Genomic DNA, 18003 nt, shown 5'->3' with positions numbered 1-18003 from the left:
AACGAGGAAGCTGTGTGCAGCTGAATCTCTGCAACATGCAACAGGTCATACTGGCCCCTTCTCAATCTTCACAGAAGGTGTGTGTGTTCTTGTGCCTTTTTCATTAGGGAATGCATGGTGAGTGAGCTTGTCAGTGATGTGAAGTCCCAGAAACCTGAAACTGTGCATAGTTCTCCCTGTGCTACTGCTGAAGTGAGTCACCTCTGATCAACATGCTTCAGCCTTCTAAATGTTATGCTGTTGTCATGAGAGGCTAACAGCTCCTGTTTCTTCAAGGGGAATTAGCTCAAATGGTAGAGCGCTCGCTTAGCATGCGAGAGGTAGCGGGATCGATGCCCGCATTCTCCAACGAAGGTTTTGACTGTGTGAATGCCACTGAGAACAGCTTTAAAAACTATAAGTGTGAGTGTATAACTTCAGTGTACGTTATTTACCTGATTCACCATTTGCCTCTGCTTGACAGATGACCGTCTGAAAGCATGATATAGCAAAACAAAGAGAAGAATTTTTGGCCCGTACGGGGATCGAACCCGCGACCTTGGCGTTATTAGCACCACGCTCTAACCAACTGAGCTAACCGGCCCACAGTTGAAAGCGGAACCCTTCAGGCATGACGGATGAATGTCCACCAGGTGTAATTGTTTTATTCTGTTTTTTTCCACATCCGAAGCCAAGCGCAGAAGGCACAACAACAGCACGGGGATGGCATGATTGCTTCCTGTGCTCGCAATTGTCTTAACAAGGCCTAACACAAAATATAGATTGTTCCCATCTACTAATGAGGTGTGATGACAGGCTTGCCCATAGTGTCAGACAAAAGACAAGAACTAAAGGCATGTTTCTGCCTGGTTTCGAACCAGGGACCTTTCGCGTGTAAGGCGAATGTGATGACCACTACACTACAGAAACCACAATTTTCCACCAAGCGTGCATGTGTCCCGCAGTGGAAATGACAGAGTTTGGTCATCTTTCCCAGGGGAAAATTTGCACTGAGGGTCTTTCAGCAAAACAATGGTGTGCTTGTTTGTGGCGTTGGTGGTATAGTGGTGAGCATAGCTGCCTTCCAAGCAGTTGACCCGGGTTCGATTCCCGGCCAACGCATAGCATTTAGCACGTCGCACCTTGCTGCTCCAAAACCTTTTCAGGTTTTTCGGCCGTAGGTTCAGAAAAAACATATTCTCTCCCCGTCGGGGAATCGAACCCCGGTCTTCCGCGTGACAGGCGGAGATACTGTCCACTATACTAACGAGGAAGCTGTGTGCAGCTGAATTTCTGCAACATGCAACAGGTAATACTGGCCCCTTCTCAATCTTCACAGAAGGTGTGTGTGTTCTTGTGCCTTTTTCATTAGGGAATGCATGGTGAGTGAGCTTGTCAGTGATGTGAAGTCCCAGAAACCTGAAACTGTGCATAGTTCTCCCTGTGCTACTGCTGAAGTGAGTCACCTCTGATCAACATGCTTCAGCCTTCTAAATGTTATGCTGTTGTCATGAGAGGCTAACAGCTCCTGTTTCTTCAAGGGGAATTAGCTCAAATGGTAGAGCGCTCGCTTAGCATGCGAGAGGTAGCGGGATCGATGCCCGCATTCTCCAACGAAGGTTTTGACTGTGTGAATGCCACTGAGAACAGCTTTAAAAACTATAAGTTTGAGTGTATAACTTCAGTGTACGTTATTTACCTGATTCACCATTTGCCTCTGCTTGACAGATGACCGTCTGAAAGCATGATATAGCAAAACAAAGAGAAGAATTTTTGGCCCGTACGGGGATCCAACCCGCGACCTTGGCGTTATTAGCACCACGCTCTAACCAACTGAGCTAACCGGCCCACAGTTGAAAGCGGAACCCTTCAGGCATGACGGATGAATGTCCACAAGGTGTAATTGTTTTATTCTGTTTTTTTCCACATCCGAAGCCAAGCGCAGAAGGCACAACAACAGCACGGGGATGGCATGATTGCTTCCTGTGCTCGCAATTGTCTTAATAAGGCCTAACACAAAATATAGATTGTTCCCATCTACTAATGAGGTGTGATGACAGGCTTGCCCATAGTGTCAGACAAAAGACAAGAACTAAAGGCATGTTTCTGCCTGGTTTCGAACCAGGGACCTTTCGCGTGTAAGGCGAACGTGATGACCACTACACTACAGAAACCACAATTTTCCACCAAGCGTGCATGTGTCCCGCAGTGGAAATGACAGAGTTTGGTCATCTTTCCCAGGGGAAAATTTACACTGAGGGTCTTTCAGCAAAACAATGGTGTGCTTGTTTGTGGCGTTGGTGGTATAGTGGTGAGCATAGCTGCCTTCCAAGCAGTTGACCCGGGTTCGATTCCCGGCCAACGCATTGCCTTTAGCGCGTCGTACCTCGCTGCTCCAAAATCTTTTCAGGTTTTTCGGCCGTAGGTTCAGAAAAAACATACTCTCTCCCCGTCGGGGAATCGAACCCCGGTCTTCCACGTGACAGGCGGAGATACTGTCCACTATACTAACGAGGAAGCTGTGTGCAGCTGAATCTCTACAACATGCAACAGGTAATACTGGCCCCTTCTCAATCTTCACAGAAGGTGTGTGTGTTCTTGTGCCTTTTTCATTAGGGAATGCATGGTGAGTGAGCTTGTCAGTGATGTGAAGTCCCAGAAACCCGAAACTGTGCATAGTTCTCCCTGTGCTACTGCTGAAGTGAGTCACCTCTGATCAACATGCTTCAGCCTTCTAAATGTTATGCTGTTGTCATGAGAGGCTAACAGCTCCTGTTTCTTCAAGGGGAATTAGCTCAAATGGTAGAGCGCTCGCTTAGCATGCGAGAGGTAGCGGGATCGATGCCCGCATTCTCCAACGAAGGTTTTGACTGTGTGAATGCCACTGAGAACAGCTTTAAAAACTATAAGTTTGAGTGTATAACTTCAGTGTACGTTATTTACCTGATTCACCATTTGCCTCTGCTTGACAGATGACCGTCTGAAAGCATGATATAGCAAAACAAAGAGAGGAACTTTTGGCCCGTACGGGGATCGAACCCGCGACCTTGGCGTTATTAGCACCACGCTCTAACCAACTGAGCTAACCGGCCCACAGTTGATAGCGGAACCCTTCAGGCATGACGGATGAATGTCCACCAGGTGTAATTGTTTTATTCTGTTTTTTTCCACATCCGAAGGCAAGCGCAGAAGGCACAACAACAGCACGGGGATGGCATGATTGCTTCCTGTGCTCGCAATTGTCTTAATAAGGCCTAACACAAAATATAGATTGTTCCCATCTACTAATGAGGTGTGATGACAGGCTTGCCCAAGGTGTCAGACAAAAGACAAGAACTAAAGGCATGTTTCTGCCTGGTTTCGAACCAGGGACCTTTCGCGTGTAAGGCGAACGTGATGACCACTCCACTACAGAAACCACAATTTTCCACCAAGCGTGCATGTGTCCCGCAGTGGAAATGACAGAGTTTGGTCATCTTTCCCAGGGGAAAATTTGCACTGAGGGTCTTTCAGCAAAACAATGGTGTGCTTGTTTGTGGCGTTGGTGGTATAGTGGTGAGCATAGCTGCCTTCCAAGCAGTTGACCCGGGTTCGATTCCCGGCCAACGCATTGCATTTAGCGCGTCGCACCTCGCTGCTCCAAAACCTTTTCAGGTTTTTCGGCCGTAGGTTCAGAAAAAACATACTCTCTCCCCGTCGGGGAATCGTACCCCGGTCTTCCGCGTGACAGGCGGAGATACTGTCCACTATACTAACGAGGAAGCTGTGTGCAGCTGAATCTCTGCAACATGCAACAGGTAATACTGGGCCCTTCTCAATCTTCACAGAAGGTGTGTGTGTTCTTGTGCATTTTTCATTAGGGAATGCATGGTGAGTGAGCTTGTCAGTGATGTGAAGTCCCAGAAACCTGAAACTGTGCATAGTTCTCCCTGTGCTACTGCTGAAGTGAGTCACCTCTGATCAACATGCTTCAGCCTTCTAAATGTTATGCTGTTGTCATGAGAGGCTAACAGCTCCTGTTTCTTCAAGGGGAATTAGCTCAAATGGTAGAGCGCTCGCTTAGCATGCGAGAGGTAGCGGGATCGATGCCCGCATTCTCCAACGAAGGTTTTGACTGTGTGAATGCCACTGAGAACAGCTTTAAAAACTATAAGTTTGAGTGTATAACTTCAGTGTACGTTATTTACCTGATTCACCATTTGCCTCTGCTTGACAGATGACCGTCTGAAAGCATGATATAGCAAAACAAAGAGAAGAATTTTTGGCCCGTACGGGGATCGAACCCGCGACCTTGGCGTTATTAGCACCACGCTCTAACCAACTGAGCTAACCGGCCCACAGTTGATAGCGGAACCCTTCAGGCATGACGGATGAATGTCCACCAGGTGTAATTGTTTTATTCTGTTTTTTTCCACATCCGAAGGCAAGCGCAGAAGGCACAACAACAGCACGGGGATGGCATGATTGCTTCCTGTGCTCGCAATTGTCTTAATAAGGCCTAACACAAAATATAGATTGTTCCCATCTACTAATGAGGTGTGATGACAGGCTTGCCCATAGTGTCAGACAAAAGACAAGAACTAAAGGCATGTTTCTGCCTGGTTTCGAACCAGGGACCTTTCGCGTGTAAGGCGAACGTGATGACCACTCCACTACAGAAAGCACAATTTTCCACCAAGCGTGCATGTGTCCCGCAGTGGAAATGACAGAGTTTGGTCATCTTTCCCAGGGGAAAATTTACACTGAGGGTCTTTCAGCAAAACAATGGTGTGCTTGTTTGTGGCGTTGGTGGTATAGTGGTGAGCATAGCTGCCTTCCAAGCAGTTGACCCGGGTTCGATTCCCGGCCAACGCATTGCCTTTAGCGCGTCGCACCTCGCTGCTCCAAAACCTATTCAGGTTTTTCGGCCGTAGGTTCAGAAAAAACATACTCTCTCCCCGTCGGGGAATCGAACCCCGGTCTTCCGTGTGACAGGCGGAGATACTGTCCACTATACTAACGAGGAAGCTGTGTGCAGCTGAATCTCTACAACATGCAACAGGTAATACTGGCCCCTTCTCAATCTTCACAGAAGGTGTGTGTGTTCTTGTGCCTTTTTCATTAGGGAATGCATGGTGAGTGAGCTTGTCAGTGATGTGAAGTCCCAGAAACCTGAAACTGTGCATAGTTCTCCCTGTGCTACTGCTGAAGTGAGTCACCTCTGATCAACATGCTTCAGCCTTCTAAATGTTATGCTGTTGTCATGAGAGGCTAACAGCTCCTGTTTCTTCAAGGGGAATTAGCTCAAATGGTAGAGCGCTCGCTTAGCATGCGAGAGGTAGCGGGATCGATGCCCGCATTCTCCAACGAAGGTTTTGACTGTGTGAATGCCACTGAGAACAGCTTTAAAAACTATAAGTTTGAGTGTATAACTTCAGTGTACGTTATTTACCTGATTCACCATTTGCCTCTGCTTGACAGATGACCGTCTGAAAGCATGATATAGCAAAACAAAGAGAAGAACTTTTGGCCCGTACGGGGATCTAACCCGCGACCTTGGCGTTATTAGCACCACGCTCTAACCAACTGAGCTAACCGGCCCACAGTTGATAGTGGAACCCTTCAGGCATGACGGATGAATGTCCACCAGGTGTAATTGTTTTATTCTGTTTTTTTCCACATCCGAAGCCAAGCGCAGAAGGCACAACAACAGCACGGGGATGGCATGATTGCTTCCTGTGCTCGCAATTGTCTTAATAAGGCCTAACACAAAATATAGATTGTTCCCATCTACTAATGAGGTGTGATGACAGGCTTGCCCATAGTGTCAGACAAAAGACAAGAACTAAAGGCATGTTTCTGCCTGGTTTCGAACCAGGGACCTTTCGCGTGTAAGGCGAACGTGATGACCACTACACTACAGAAACCACAATTTTCCACCAAGCGTGCATGTGTCCCGCAGTGGAAATGACAGAGTTTGGTCATCTTTCCCAGGGGAAAATTTGCACTGAGGGTCTTTCAGCAAAACAATGGTGTGCTTGTTTGTGGCGTTGGTGGTATAGTGGTGAGCATAGCTGCCTTCCAAGCAGTTGACCCGGGTTCGATTCCCGGCCAATGCATTGCATTTAGCACGTCGCACCTTGATGCTCCAAAACCTTTTCAGGTTTTTCGGCCGTAGGTTCAGAAAAAACATACTCTCTCCCCGTCGGGTAATCGAACCCCGGTCTTCCGCGTGACAGGCGGAGATACTGTCCACTATACTAACGAGGAAGCTGTGTGCAGCTGAATCTCTGCAACATGCAACAGGTAATACTGGCCCCTTCTCAATCTTCACAGAAGGTGTGTGTGTTCTTGTGCCTTTTTCATTAGGGAATGCATGGTGAGTGAGCTTGTCAGTGATGTGAAGTCCCACAAACCTAAAACTGTGCATAGTTCTCCCTGTGCTACTGCTGAAGTGAGTCACCTCTGATCAACATGCTTCAGCCTTCTAAATGTTATGCTGTTGTCATGAGAGGCTAACAGCTCCTGTTTCTTCAAGGGGAATTAGCTCAAATGGTAGAGCGCTCGCTTAGCATGCGAGAGGTAGCGGGATCGATGCCCGCATTCTCCAACGAAGGTTTTGACTGTGTGAATGCCACTGAGAACAGCTTTAAAAACTATAAGTTTGAGTGTATAACTTCAGTGTACGTTATTTACCTGATTCACCATTTGCCTCTGCTTGACAGATGACCGTCTGAAAGCATGATATAGCAAAACAAAGAGAAGAACTTTTGGCCCGTACGGGGATCGAACCCGCGACCTTGGCGTTATTAGCACCACGCTCTAACCAACTGAGCTAACCGGCCCACAGTTGATAACGGGACCCTTCAGGCATGACGGATGAAGGTCCACAAGGTGTAATTGTTTTATTCTGTTTTTTTCCACATCCGAAGGCAAGCGCAGAAGGCACAACAACAGCACGGGGATGGCATGATTGCTTCCTGTGCTCGCAATTGTCTTAATAAGGCCTAACACAAAATATAGATTGTTCCCATCTACTAATGAGGTGTGATGACAGGCTTGCCCATAGTGTCAGACAAAAGATAAGAACTAAAGGCATGTTTCTGCCTGGTTTCGAACCAGGGACCTTTCGCGTGTAAGGCGAACGTGATGACCACTACACTACAGAAACCACAAGTTTCCACCAAGCGTGCATGTGTCCCGCAGTGGAAATGACAGAGTTTGGTCATCTTTCCCAGGGGAAAATTTACACTGAGGGTCTTTCAGCAAAACAATGGTGTGCTTGTTTGTGGTGTTGGTGGTATAGTGGTGAGCATAGCTGCCTTCCAAGCAGTTGACCCGGGTTCGATTCCCGGCCAACGCATTGCCTTTAGCGCGTCGCACCTCGCTGCTCCAAAATCTTTTCAGGTTTTTCGGCCGTAGGTTCAGAAAAAACATACTCTCTCCCCGTCGGGGAATCGAACCCCGGTCTTCCGCGTGACAGGCGGAGATACTGTCCACTATACTAACGAGGAAGCTGTGTGCAGCTGAATCTCTACAACATGCAACAGGTAATACTGGCCCCTTCTCAATCTTCACAGAAGGTGTCTGTGTTCTTGTGCCTTTTTCATTAGGGAATGAATGCATGGTGAGTGAGCTTGTCAGTGATGTAAAGTCCCAGAAACCTGAAACTGTGCATAGTTCTCCCTGTGCTACTGCTGAAGTGAGTCACCTCTGATCAACATGCTTCAGCCTTCTAAATGTTATGCTGTTGTCATGAGAGGCTAACAGCTCCTGTTTCTTCAAGGGGAATTAGCTCAAATGGTAGAGCGCTCGCTTAGCATGCGAGAGGTAGCGGGATCGATGCCCGCATTCTCCAACGAAGGTTTTGACTGTGTGAATGCCACTGAGAACAGCTTTAAAAACTATAAGTTTGAGTGTATAACTTCAGTGTACGTTATTTACCTGATTCACCATTTGCCTCTGCTTGACAGATGACCGTCTGAAAGCATGATATAGCAAAACAAAGAGAAGAACTTTTGGCCCGTACAGGGATCGAACCCGCGACCTTGGCGTTATTAGCACCACGCTCTAACCAACTGAGCTAACCGGCCCACAGTTGAAAGCGGAACCCTTCAGGCATGACGGATGAATGTCCACAAGGTGTAATTGTTTTATTCTGTTTTTTTCCACATCCGAAGCCAAGCGCAGAAGGCACAACAACAGCACGGGGATGGCATGATTGCTTCCTGTGCTCGCAATTGTCTTAATAAGGCCTAACACAAAATATAGATTGTTCCCATCTACTAATGAGGTGTGATGACAGGCTTGCCCATAGTGTCAGACAAAAGACAAGAACTAAAGGCATGTTTCTGCCTGGTTTCGAACCAGGGACCTTTCGCGTGTAAGGCGAACGTGATGACCACTACACTACAGAAACCACAATTTTCCACCAAGCGTGCATGTGTCCCGCAGTGGAAATGACAGAGTTTGGTCATCTTTCCCAGGGGAAAATTTACACTGAGGGTCTTTCAGCAAAACAATGGTGTGCTTGTTTGTGGTGTTGGTGGTATAGTGGTGAGCATAGCTGCCTTCCAAGCAGTTGACCCGGGTTCGATTCCCGGCCAACGCATTGCCTTTAGCGCGTCGCACCTCGCTGCTCCAAAATCTTTTCAGGTTTTTCGGCCGTAGGTTCAGAAAAAACATACTCTCTCCCCGTCGGGGAATCGAACCCCGGTCTTCCGCGTGACAGGCGGAGATACTGTCCACTATACTAACGAGGAAGCTGTGTGCAGCTGAATCTCTACAACATGCAACAGGTAATACTGGCCCCTTCTCAATCTTCACAGAAGGTGTCTGTGTTCTTGTGCCTTTTTCATTAGGGAATGAATGCATGGTGAGTGAGCTTGTCAGTGATGTAAAGTCCCAGAAACCTGAAACTGTGCATAGTTCTCCCTGTGCTACTGCTGAAGTGAGTCACCTCTGATCAACATGCTTCAGCCTTCTAAATGTTATGCTGTTGTCATGAGAGGCTAACAGCTCCTGTTTCTTCAAGGGGAATTAGCTCAAATGGTAGAGCGCTCGCTTAGCATGCGAGAGGTAGCGGGATCGATGCCCGCATTCTCCAACGAAGGTTTTGACTGTGTGAATGCCACTGAGAACAGCTTTAAAAACTATAAGTTTGAGTGTATAACTTCAGTGTACGTTATTTACCTGATTCACCATTTGCCTCTGCTTGACAGATGACCGTCTGAAAGCATGATATAGCAAAACAAAGAGAAGAACTTTTGGCCCGTACGGGGATCGAACCCGCGACCTTGGCGTTATTAGCACCACGCTCTAACCAACTGAGCTAACCGGCCCACAGTTGAAAGCGGAACCCTTCAGGCATGACGGATGAATGTCCACAAGGTGTAATTGTTTTATTCTGTTTTTATCCACATCCGAAGCCAAGCGCAGAAGGCACAACAACAGCACGGGGATGGCATGATTGCTTCCTGTGCTCGCAATTGTCTTAATAAGGCCTAACACAAAATATAGATTGTTCCCATCTACTAATGAGGTGTGATGACAGGCTTGCCCATAGTGTCAGACAAAAGACAAGAACTAAAGGCATGTTTCTGCCTGGTTTCGAACCAGGGACCTTTCGCGTGTAAGGCGAACGTGATGACCACTACACTACAGAAACCACAATTTTCCACCAAGCGTGCATGTGTCCCGCAGTGGAAATGACAGAGTTTGGTCATCTTTCCCAGGGGAAAATTTACACTGAGGGTCTTTCAGCAAAACAATGGTGTGCTTGTTTGTGGCGTTGGTGGTATAGTGGTGAGCATAGCTGCCTTCCAAGCAGTTGACCTGGGTTCGATTCCCGGCCAACGCATTGCCTTTAGCGCGTCGCACCTCGCTGCTCCAAAATCTTTTCAGGTTTTTCGGCCGTAGGTTCAGAAAAAACATACTCTCTCCCCGTCGGGGAATCGAACCCCGGTCTTCCGCGTGACAGGCGGAGATACTGTCCACTATACTAACGAGGAAGCTGTGTGCAGCTGAATCTCTACAACATGCAACAGGTAATACTGGCCCCTTCTCAATCTTCACAGAAGGTGTGTGTGTTCTTGTGCCTTTTTCATTAGGGAATGCATGGTGAGTGAGCTTGTCAGTGATGTAAAGTCCCAGAAACCTGAAACTGTGCATAGTTCTCCCTGTGCTACTGCTGAAGTGAGTCACCTCTGATCAACATGCTTCAGCCTTCTAAATGTTATGCTGTTGTCATGAGAGGCTAACAGCTCCTGTTTCTTCAAGGGGAATTAGCTCAAATGGTAGAGCGCTCGCTTAGCATGCGAGAGGTAGCGGGATCGATGCCCGCATTCTCCAACGAAGGTTTTGACTGTGTGAATGCCACTGAGAACAGCTTTAAAAACTATAAGTTTGAGTGTATAACTTCAGTGTACGTTATTTACCTGATTCACCATTGCCTCTGCTTGACAGATGACCGTCTGAAAGCATGATATAGCAAAACAAAGAGAAGTACTTTTGGCCCGTACGGGGATCGAACCCGCGACCTTGGCGTTATTAGCACCACGCTCTAACCAACTGAGCTAACCGGCCCACAGTTGAAAGCGGAACCCTTCAGGCATGACGGATGAATGTCCTCAAGGTGTAATTGTTTTATTCTGTTTTTTTCCACATCCGAAGCCAAGCGCAGAAGGCACAACAACAGCACGGGGATGGCATGATTGCTTCCTGTGCTCGCAATTGTCTTAATAAGGCCTAACACAAAATATAGATTGTTCCCATCTACTAATGAGGTGTGATGACAGGCTTGCCCATAGTGTCAGACAAAAGACAAGAACTAAAGGCATGTTTCTGCCTGGTTTCGAACCAGGGACCTTTCGCGTGTAAGGCGAACGTGATGACCACTACACTACAGAAACCACAATTTTCCACCAAGCGTGCATGTGTCCCGCAGTGGAAATGTCAGAGTTTGGTCATCTTTCCCAGGGGAAAATTTACACTGAGGGTCTTTCAGCAAAACAATGGTGTGCTTGTTTGTGGCGTTGGTGGTATAGTGGTGAGCATAGCTGCCTTCCAAGCAGTTGACCCGGGTTCGATTCCCGGCCAACGCATTGCCTTTAGCGTGTCGCACCTCGCTGCTCCAAAATCTTTTCAGGTTTTTCGGCCGTAGGTTCAGAAAAAACATACTCTCTCCCCGTCGGGGAATCGAACCCCGGTCTTCCGTGTGACAGGCGGAGATACTGTCCACTATACTAACGAGGAAGCTGTGTGCAGCTGAATCTCTACAACATGCAACAGGTAATACTGGCCCCTTCTCAATCTTCACAGAAGGTGTGTGTGTTCTTGTGCCTTTTTCATTAGGGAATGCATGGTGAGTGAGCTTGTCAGTGATGTAAAGTCCCAGAAACCTGAAACTGTGCATAGTTCTCCCTGTGCTACTGCTGAAGTGAGTCACCTCTGATCAACATGCTTCAGCCTTCTAAATGTTATGCTGTTGTCATGAGAGGCTAACAGCTCCTGTTTCTTCAAGGGGAATTAGCTCAAATGGTAGAGCGCTCGCTTAGCATGCGAGAGGTAGCGGGATCGATGCCCGCATTCTCCAACGAAGGTTTTGACTGTGTGAATGCCACTGAGAACAGCTTTAAAAACTATAAGTTTGAGTGTATAACTTCAGTGTACGTTATTTACCTGATTCACCATTTGCCTCTGCTTGACAGATGACCGTCTGAAAGCATGATATAGCAAAACAAAGAGAAGAACTTTTGGCCCGTACGGGGATCGGACCTGCGACCTTGGTGTTATTAGCACCACGCTCTAACCAACTGAGCTAACCAGCCCACAGTTGATAGCGGAACCCTTCAGGCATGAAGGATGAATGTCCACAAGGTGTAATTGTTTTATTCTGTTTTTTTCCACATCCGAAGCCAAGCGCAGAAGGCACAACAACAGCACGGGGATGGCATGATTGCTTCCTGTGCTCGCAATTGTCTTAATAAGGCCTAACACAAAATATAGATTGTTCCCATCTACTAATGAGGTGTGATGACAGGCTTGCCCATAGTGTCAGACAAAAGACAAGAACTAAAGGCATGTTTCTGCCTGGTTTCGAACCAGGGACCTTTCGCGTGTAAGGCGAACGTGATGACCACTACACTACAGAAACCACAATTTTCCACCAAGCGTGCATGTGTCCCGCAGTGGAAATGACAGAGTTTGGTCATCTTTCCCAAGGGAAAATTTACACTGAGGGTCTTTCAGCAAAACAATGGTGTGCTTGTTTGTGGCGTTGGTGGTATAGTGGTGAGCATAGCTGCCTTCCAAGCAGTTGACCCGGGTTCGATTCCCGGCCAATGCATTGCCTTTAGCGCGTCGCACCTTGCTGATCCAAAACCTTTTCAGGTTTTTCGGCCGTAGGTTCAGAAAAAACATACTCTCTCCCCGTCGGGGAATCGAACCCCGGTCTTCCGCGTGACAGGCGGAGATACTGTCCACTATACTAACGAGGAAGCTGTGTGCAGCTGAATCTCTGCAACATGCAACAGGTAATACTGGCCCCTTCTCAATCTTCACAGAAGGTGTGTGTGTTCTTGTGCCTTTTTCATTAGGGAATGCATGGTGAGTGAGCTTGTCAGTGATGTGAAGTCCCAGAAACCTAAAACTGTGCATAGTTCTCCCTGTGCTACTGCTGAAGTGAGTCACCTCTGATCAACATGCTTCAGCCTTCTAAATGTTATGCTGTTGTCATGAGAGGCTAACAGCTCCTGTTTCTTCAAGGGGAATTAGCTCAAATGGTAGAGCGCTCGCTTAGCATGCGAGAGGTAGCGGGATCGATGCCCGCATTCTCCAACGAAGGTTTTGACTGTGTGAATGCCACTGAGAACAGCTTTAAAAACTATAAGTTTGAGTGTATAACTTCAGTGTACGTTATTTACCTGATTCACCATTTGCCTCTGCTTGACAGATGACCGTCTGAAAGCATGATATAGCAAAACAAAGAGAAGAACTTTTGGCCCGTACGGGGATCGAACCCGCGACCTTGGCGTTATTAGCACCACGCTCTAACCAACTGAGCTAACCGGCCCACAGTTGAAAGCTGAACCCTTCAGGCATGACGGATGAATGTCCACCAGGTGTAATTGTTTTATTCTGTTTTTTTCCACATCCGAAGCCAAGCGCAGAAGGCACAACAACAGCACGGGGATGGCATGATTGCTTCCTGTGCTCGCAATTGTCTTAATAAGGCCTAACACAAAATATAGATTGTTCCCATCTATTAATGAGGTGTGATGACAGGCTTGCCCATAGTGTCAGACAAAAGACAAGAACTAAAGGCATGTTTCTGCCTGGTTTCGAACCAGGGACCTTTCGCGTGTAAGGCGAACGTGATGACCACTACACTACAGAAACCACAATTTTCCACCAAGCGTGCATGTGTCCCGCAGTGGAAATGACAGAGTTTGGTCATCTTTCCCAGGGGAAAATTTGCACTGAGGGTCTTTCAGCAAAACAATGGTGTGCTTGTTTGTGGCGTTGGTGGTATAGTGGTGAGCATAGCTGCCTTCCAAGCAGTTGACCCGGGTTCGATTCCCGGCCAACGCATTGCGTTTAGCACGTCGCACCTTGCTGCTCCAAAACCTTTTCAGGTTTTTCGGCCGTAGGTTCAGAAAAAACATATTCTCTCCCCGTCGGGGAATCGAACCCCGGTCTTCCGCGTGACAGGCGGAGATACTGTCCACTATACTAACGAGGAAGCTGTGTGCAGCTGAATCTCTGCAACATGCAACAGGTAATACTGGCCCCTTCTCAATCTTCACAGAAGGTGTGTGTGTTCTTGTGCCTTTTTCATTAGGGAATGCATGGTGAGTGAGCTTGTCAGTGATGTGAAGTCCCAGAAACCTGAAACTGTGCATAGTTCTCCCTGTGCTACTGCTGAAGTGAGTCACCTCTGATCAACATGCTTCAGCCTTCTAAATGTTATGCTGTTGTCATGAGAGGCTAACAGCTCCTGTTTCTTCAAGGGGAATTAGCTCAAATGGTAGAGCGCTCGCTTAGCATGCGAGAGGTAGCGGGATCGATGCCCGCATTCTCCAACGAAGGTTTTGACTGTGTGAATGCCACTGAGAACATTTTTAAAAACTATAAGTTTGAGTGTATAACTTCAGTGTACGTTATTTACCTGATTCACCATTTGCCTCTGCTTGACAGATGACCGTCTGAAAGCATGATATAGCAAAACAAAGAGAAGAACTTTTGGCCCGTACGGGGATCGAACCCGCGACCTTGGCGTTATTAGCACCACGCTCTAACCAACTGAGCTAACCGGCCCACAGTTGAAAGCTGAACCCTTCAGGCATGACGGATGAATGTCCACCAGGTGTAATTGTTTTATTCTGTTTTTTTCCACATCCGAAGCCAAGCGCAGAAGGCACAACAACAGCACGGGGATGGCATGATTGCTTCCTGTGCTCGCAATTGTCTTAATAAGGCCTAACACAAAATATAGATTGTTCCCATCTACTAATGAGGTGTGATGACAGGCTTGCCCATAGTGTCAGACAAAAGACAAGAACTAAAGGCATGTTTCTGCCTGGTTTCGAACCAGGGACCTTTCGCGTGTAAGGCGAACGTGATGACCACTACACTACAGAAACCACAATTTTCCACCAAGCGTGCATGTGTCCCGCAGTGGAAATGACAGAGTTTGGTCATCTTTCCCAGGGGAAAATTTACACTGAGGGTCTTTCAGCAAAACAATGGTGTGCTTGTTTGTGGCGTTGGTGGTATAGTGGTGAGCATAGCTGCCTTCCAAGCAGTTGACCCGGGTTCGATTCCCGGCCAACGCATTGCCTTTAGCGCGTCGTACCTCGCTGCTCCAAAATCTTTTCAGGTTTTTCGGCCGTAGGTTCAGAAAAAACATACTCTCTCCCCGTCGGGGAATCGAACCCCGGTCTTCCGCGTGACAGGCGGAGATACTGTCCACTATACTAACGAGGAAGCTGTGTGCAGCTGAATCTCTACAACATGCAACAGGTAATACTGGCCCCTTCTCAATCTTCACAGAAGGTGTGTGTGTTCTTGTGCCTTTTTCATTAGGGAATGCATGGTGAGTGAGCTTGTCAGTGATGTGAAGTCCCAGAAACCCGAAACTGTGCATAGTTCTCCCTGTGCTACTGCTGAAGTGAGTCACCTCTGATCAACATGCTTCAGCCTTCTAAATGTTATGCTGTTGTCATGAGAGGCTAACAGCTCCTGTTTCTTCAAGGGGAATTAGCTCAAATGGTAGAGCGCTCGCTTAGCATGCGAGAGGTAGCGGGATCGATGCCCGCATTCTCCAACGAAGGTTTTGACTGTGTGAATGCCACTGAGAACAGCTTTAAAAACTATAAGTTTGAGTGTATAACTTCAGTGTACGTTATTTACCTGATTCACCATTTGCCTCTGCTTGACAGATGACCGTCTGAAAGCATGATATAGCAAAACAAAGAGAAGAACTTTTGGCCCGTACGGGGATCGAACCCGCGACCTTGGCGTTATTAGCACCACGCTCTAACCAACTGAGCTAACCGGCCCACAGTTGATAGCAGAACCCTTCAGGCATGACGGATGAATGTCCACAAGGTGTAATTGTTTTATTCTGTTTTTTTCCACATCCGAAGCCAAGCGCAGAAGGCACAACAACAGCACGGGGATGGCATGATTGCTTCCTGTGCTCGCAATTGTCTTAATAAGGCCTAACACAAAATATAGATTGTTCCCATCTACTAATGAGGTGTGATGACAGGCTTGCCCATAGTGTCAGACAAAAGACAAGAACTAAAGGCATGTTTCTGCCTGGTTTCGAACCAGGGACCTTTCGCGTGTAAGGCGAACGTGATGACCACTACACTACAGAAACCACAATTTTCCACCAAGCGTGCATGTGTCCCGCAGTGGAAATGACAGAGTTTGGTCATCTTTCCCAGGGGAAAATTTGCACTGAGGGTCTTTCAGCAAAACAATGGTGTGCTTGTTTGTGGCGTTGGTGGTATAGTGGTGAGCATAGCTGCCTTCCAAGCAGTTGACCCGGGTTCGATTCCCGGCCAACGCATTGTCTTTAGCACGTCGCACCTTGCTGCTCCAAAACCCTTTCAGGTTTTTCGGCCGTAGGTTCAGAAAAAACATATTCTCTCCCCGTCGGGGAATCGAACCCCGGTCTTCCGCGTGACAGGCGGAGATACTGTCCACTATACTAACGAGGAAGCTGTGTGCAGCTGAATCTCTGCAACATGCAACAGGTCATACTGGCCCCTTCTCAATCTTCACAGAAGGTGTGTGTGTTCTTGTGCCTTTTTCATTAGGGAATGCATGGTGAGTGAGCTTGTCAGTGATGTGAAGTCCCAGAAACCTGAAACTGTGCATAGTTCTCCCTGTGCTACTGCTGAAGTGAGTCACCTCTGATCAACATGCTTCAGCCTTCTAAATGTTATGCTGTTGTCATGAGAGGCTAACAGCTCCTGTTTCTTCAAGGGGAATTAGCTCAAATGGTAGAGCGCTCGCTTAGCATGCGAGAGGTAGCGGGATCGATGCCTGCATTCTCCAACGAAGGTTTTGACTGTGTGAATGCCACTGAGAACAGCTTTAAAAACTATAAGTGTGAGTGTATAACTTCAGTGTACGTTATTTACCTGATTCACCATTTGCCTCTGCTTGACAGATGACCGTCTGAAAGCATGATATAGCAAAACAAAGAGAAGAATTTTTGGCCCGTACGGGGATCGAACCCGCGACCTTGGCGTTATTAGCACCACGCTCTAACCAACTGAGCTAACCGGCCCACAGTTGAAAGCGGAACCCTTCAGGCATGACGGATGAATGTCCACCAGGTGTAATTGTTTTATTCTGTTTTTTTCCACATCCGAAGCCAAGCGCAGAAGGCACAACAACAGCACGGGGATGGCATGATTGCTTCCTGTGCTCGCAATTGTCTTAACAAGGCCTAACACAAAATATAGATTGTTCCCATCTACTAATGAGGTGTGATGACAGGCTTGCCCATAGTGTCAGACAAAAGACAAGAACTAAAGGCATGTTTCTGCCTGGTTTCGAACCAGGGACCTTTCGCGTGTAAGGCGAATGTGATGACCACTACACTACAGAAACCACAATTTTCCACCAAGCGTGCATGTGTCCCGCAGTGGAAATGACAGAGTTTGGTCATCTTTCCCAGGGGAAAATTTGAACTGAGGGTCTTTCAGCAAAACAATGGTGTGCTTGTTTGTGGCGTTGGTGGTATAGTGGTGAGCATATCTGCCTTCCAAGCAGTTGACCCGGGTTCGATTCCCGGCCAATGCATTGCCTTTTCAGGTTTTTCGGCCGTAGGTTCAGAAAAAACATACTCTCTCCCCGTCGGGGAATCGAACCCCGGTCTTCCGCGTGACAGGCGGAGATACTGTCCACTATACTAACGAGGAAGCTGTTTGCAGCTGAATCTCTGCAACATGCAACAGGTAATACTGGCCCCTTCTCAATCTTCACAGAAGGTGTGTGTGTTCTTGTGCCTTTTTCATTAGGGAATGCATGGTGAGTGAGCTTGTCAGTGATGTGAAGTCCCAGAAACCTGAAACTGTGCATAGTTCTCCCTGTGCTACTGCTGAAGTGAGTCACCTCTGATCAACATGCTTCAGCCTTCTAAATGTTATGCTGTTGTCATGAGAGGCTAACAGCTCCTGTTTCTTCAAGGGGAATTAGCTCAAATGGTAGAGCGCTCGCTTAGCATGCGAGAGGTAGCGGGATCGATGCCCACATTCTCCAACGAAGGTTTTGACTGTGTGAATGCCACTGAGAACAGCTTTAAAAACTATAAGTTTGAGTGTATAACTTCAGTGTACGTTATTTACCTGATTCACCATTTGCCTCTGCTTGACAGATGACCGTCTGAAAGCATGATATAGCAAAACAAAGAGAAGAACTTTTGGCCCGTACGGGGATCGAACCCGCGACCTTGGCGTTATTAGCACCACGCTCTAACCAACTGAGCTAACCGGCCCACAGTTGAAAGCTGAACCCTTCAGGCAT

At 47.5% G+C, this 18003-nt stretch overlaps 38 non-coding genes across 38 annotated transcripts; 8 read left to right on the top strand and 30 right to left on the bottom strand.

Moving 5' to 3' along the window:
• Positions 1-509: 509 nt before the first annotated feature.
• On the bottom strand, positions 510-583 carry trnai-aau (transfer RNA isoleucine (anticodon AAU)). Its single transcript has one exon. It is a non-coding gene; the product is annotated as a tRNA-Ile (tRNA).
• A 446-nt stretch (positions 584-1029) lies between these two features.
• On the top strand, positions 1030-1101 carry trnag-ucc (transfer RNA glycine (anticodon UCC)). Its single transcript has one exon. It is a non-coding gene; the product is annotated as a tRNA-Gly (tRNA).
• A 79-nt stretch (positions 1102-1180) lies between these two features.
• trnad-guc (transfer RNA aspartic acid (anticodon GUC)) lies at positions 1181-1252 on the bottom strand. The gene has a single exon. It is a non-coding gene; the product is annotated as a tRNA-Asp (tRNA).
• An 828-nt stretch (positions 1253-2080) lies between these two features.
• Positions 2081-2153, bottom strand: trnav-uac (transfer RNA valine (anticodon UAC)). The gene has a single exon. It is a non-coding gene; the product is annotated as a tRNA-Val (tRNA).
• Positions 2154-2273: 120 nt separating this feature from the next.
• On the top strand, positions 2274-2345 carry trnag-ucc (transfer RNA glycine (anticodon UCC)). The gene has a single exon. It is a non-coding gene; the product is annotated as a tRNA-Gly (tRNA).
• Positions 2346-2997: 652 nt separating this feature from the next.
• trnai-aau (transfer RNA isoleucine (anticodon AAU)) lies at positions 2998-3071 on the bottom strand. Its single transcript has one exon. It is a non-coding gene; the product is annotated as a tRNA-Ile (tRNA).
• A 446-nt stretch (positions 3072-3517) lies between these two features.
• trnag-ucc (transfer RNA glycine (anticodon UCC)) lies at positions 3518-3589 on the top strand. Its single transcript has one exon. It is a non-coding gene; the product is annotated as a tRNA-Gly (tRNA).
• A 652-nt stretch (positions 3590-4241) lies between these two features.
• trnai-aau (transfer RNA isoleucine (anticodon AAU)) lies at positions 4242-4315 on the bottom strand. Its single transcript has one exon. It is a non-coding gene; the product is annotated as a tRNA-Ile (tRNA).
• Positions 4316-4761: 446 nt separating this feature from the next.
• trnag-ucc (transfer RNA glycine (anticodon UCC)) lies at positions 4762-4833 on the top strand. Its single transcript has one exon. It is a non-coding gene; the product is annotated as a tRNA-Gly (tRNA).
• Positions 4834-5812: 979 nt separating this feature from the next.
• trnav-uac (transfer RNA valine (anticodon UAC)) lies at positions 5813-5885 on the bottom strand. The gene has a single exon. It is a non-coding gene; the product is annotated as a tRNA-Val (tRNA).
• An 844-nt stretch (positions 5886-6729) lies between these two features.
• Positions 6730-6803, bottom strand: trnai-aau (transfer RNA isoleucine (anticodon AAU)). The gene has a single exon. It is a non-coding gene; the product is annotated as a tRNA-Ile (tRNA).
• Positions 6804-7056: 253 nt separating this feature from the next.
• Positions 7057-7129, bottom strand: trnav-uac (transfer RNA valine (anticodon UAC)). Its single transcript has one exon. It is a non-coding gene; the product is annotated as a tRNA-Val (tRNA).
• Positions 7130-7400: 271 nt separating this feature from the next.
• trnad-guc (transfer RNA aspartic acid (anticodon GUC)) lies at positions 7401-7472 on the bottom strand. The gene has a single exon. It is a non-coding gene; the product is annotated as a tRNA-Asp (tRNA).
• An 832-nt stretch (positions 7473-8304) lies between these two features.
• On the bottom strand, positions 8305-8377 carry trnav-uac (transfer RNA valine (anticodon UAC)). Its single transcript has one exon. It is a non-coding gene; the product is annotated as a tRNA-Val (tRNA).
• A 271-nt stretch (positions 8378-8648) lies between these two features.
• On the bottom strand, positions 8649-8720 carry trnad-guc (transfer RNA aspartic acid (anticodon GUC)). The gene has a single exon. It is a non-coding gene; the product is annotated as a tRNA-Asp (tRNA).
• Positions 8721-9225: 505 nt separating this feature from the next.
• Positions 9226-9299, bottom strand: trnai-aau (transfer RNA isoleucine (anticodon AAU)). Its single transcript has one exon. It is a non-coding gene; the product is annotated as a tRNA-Ile (tRNA).
• A 253-nt stretch (positions 9300-9552) lies between these two features.
• On the bottom strand, positions 9553-9625 carry trnav-uac (transfer RNA valine (anticodon UAC)). Its single transcript has one exon. It is a non-coding gene; the product is annotated as a tRNA-Val (tRNA).
• Positions 9626-9896: 271 nt separating this feature from the next.
• Positions 9897-9968, bottom strand: trnad-guc (transfer RNA aspartic acid (anticodon GUC)). The gene has a single exon. It is a non-coding gene; the product is annotated as a tRNA-Asp (tRNA).
• A 500-nt stretch (positions 9969-10468) lies between these two features.
• trnai-aau (transfer RNA isoleucine (anticodon AAU)) lies at positions 10469-10542 on the bottom strand. Its single transcript has one exon. It is a non-coding gene; the product is annotated as a tRNA-Ile (tRNA).
• Positions 10543-10795: 253 nt separating this feature from the next.
• Positions 10796-10868, bottom strand: trnav-uac (transfer RNA valine (anticodon UAC)). Its single transcript has one exon. It is a non-coding gene; the product is annotated as a tRNA-Val (tRNA).
• Positions 10869-10988: 120 nt separating this feature from the next.
• Positions 10989-11060, top strand: trnag-ucc (transfer RNA glycine (anticodon UCC)). The gene has a single exon. It is a non-coding gene; the product is annotated as a tRNA-Gly (tRNA).
• Positions 11061-12039: 979 nt separating this feature from the next.
• trnav-uac (transfer RNA valine (anticodon UAC)) lies at positions 12040-12112 on the bottom strand. Its single transcript has one exon. It is a non-coding gene; the product is annotated as a tRNA-Val (tRNA).
• Positions 12113-12383: 271 nt separating this feature from the next.
• trnad-guc (transfer RNA aspartic acid (anticodon GUC)) lies at positions 12384-12455 on the bottom strand. Its single transcript has one exon. It is a non-coding gene; the product is annotated as a tRNA-Asp (tRNA).
• A 501-nt stretch (positions 12456-12956) lies between these two features.
• Positions 12957-13030, bottom strand: trnai-aau (transfer RNA isoleucine (anticodon AAU)). Its single transcript has one exon. It is a non-coding gene; the product is annotated as a tRNA-Ile (tRNA).
• A 253-nt stretch (positions 13031-13283) lies between these two features.
• trnav-uac (transfer RNA valine (anticodon UAC)) lies at positions 13284-13356 on the bottom strand. The gene has a single exon. It is a non-coding gene; the product is annotated as a tRNA-Val (tRNA).
• Positions 13357-13476: 120 nt separating this feature from the next.
• On the top strand, positions 13477-13548 carry trnag-ucc (transfer RNA glycine (anticodon UCC)). Its single transcript has one exon. It is a non-coding gene; the product is annotated as a tRNA-Gly (tRNA).
• A 79-nt stretch (positions 13549-13627) lies between these two features.
• On the bottom strand, positions 13628-13699 carry trnad-guc (transfer RNA aspartic acid (anticodon GUC)). Its single transcript has one exon. It is a non-coding gene; the product is annotated as a tRNA-Asp (tRNA).
• A 501-nt stretch (positions 13700-14200) lies between these two features.
• On the bottom strand, positions 14201-14274 carry trnai-aau (transfer RNA isoleucine (anticodon AAU)). The gene has a single exon. It is a non-coding gene; the product is annotated as a tRNA-Ile (tRNA).
• Positions 14275-14527: 253 nt separating this feature from the next.
• Positions 14528-14600, bottom strand: trnav-uac (transfer RNA valine (anticodon UAC)). Its single transcript has one exon. It is a non-coding gene; the product is annotated as a tRNA-Val (tRNA).
• A 120-nt stretch (positions 14601-14720) lies between these two features.
• trnag-ucc (transfer RNA glycine (anticodon UCC)) lies at positions 14721-14792 on the top strand. The gene has a single exon. It is a non-coding gene; the product is annotated as a tRNA-Gly (tRNA).
• A 79-nt stretch (positions 14793-14871) lies between these two features.
• trnad-guc (transfer RNA aspartic acid (anticodon GUC)) lies at positions 14872-14943 on the bottom strand. Its single transcript has one exon. It is a non-coding gene; the product is annotated as a tRNA-Asp (tRNA).
• Positions 14944-15444: 501 nt separating this feature from the next.
• trnai-aau (transfer RNA isoleucine (anticodon AAU)) lies at positions 15445-15518 on the bottom strand. Its single transcript has one exon. It is a non-coding gene; the product is annotated as a tRNA-Ile (tRNA).
• A 253-nt stretch (positions 15519-15771) lies between these two features.
• On the bottom strand, positions 15772-15844 carry trnav-uac (transfer RNA valine (anticodon UAC)). Its single transcript has one exon. It is a non-coding gene; the product is annotated as a tRNA-Val (tRNA).
• A 120-nt stretch (positions 15845-15964) lies between these two features.
• Positions 15965-16036, top strand: trnag-ucc (transfer RNA glycine (anticodon UCC)). The gene has a single exon. It is a non-coding gene; the product is annotated as a tRNA-Gly (tRNA).
• A 79-nt stretch (positions 16037-16115) lies between these two features.
• Positions 16116-16187, bottom strand: trnad-guc (transfer RNA aspartic acid (anticodon GUC)). The gene has a single exon. It is a non-coding gene; the product is annotated as a tRNA-Asp (tRNA).
• Positions 16188-16688: 501 nt separating this feature from the next.
• trnai-aau (transfer RNA isoleucine (anticodon AAU)) lies at positions 16689-16762 on the bottom strand. Its single transcript has one exon. It is a non-coding gene; the product is annotated as a tRNA-Ile (tRNA).
• Positions 16763-17327: 565 nt separating this feature from the next.
• On the bottom strand, positions 17328-17399 carry trnad-guc (transfer RNA aspartic acid (anticodon GUC)). The gene has a single exon. It is a non-coding gene; the product is annotated as a tRNA-Asp (tRNA).
• Positions 17400-17900: 501 nt separating this feature from the next.
• trnai-aau (transfer RNA isoleucine (anticodon AAU)) lies at positions 17901-17974 on the bottom strand. The gene has a single exon. It is a non-coding gene; the product is annotated as a tRNA-Ile (tRNA).
• Positions 17975-18003: the final 29 nt, after the last annotated feature.

The sequence above is a fragment of the Astyanax mexicanus genome, unplaced genomic scaffold (assembly GCF_023375975.1).
Source record: "Astyanax mexicanus isolate ESR-SI-001 unplaced genomic scaffold, AstMex3_surface scaffold_39, whole genome shotgun sequence".
Classification (NCBI taxonomy): domain Eukaryota; kingdom Metazoa; phylum Chordata; class Actinopteri; order Characiformes; family Acestrorhamphidae; genus Astyanax; species Astyanax mexicanus.
Note: the sequence above shows the minus strand (reverse complement) of the source record. Positions and strands in the feature narration are given on the sequence as shown.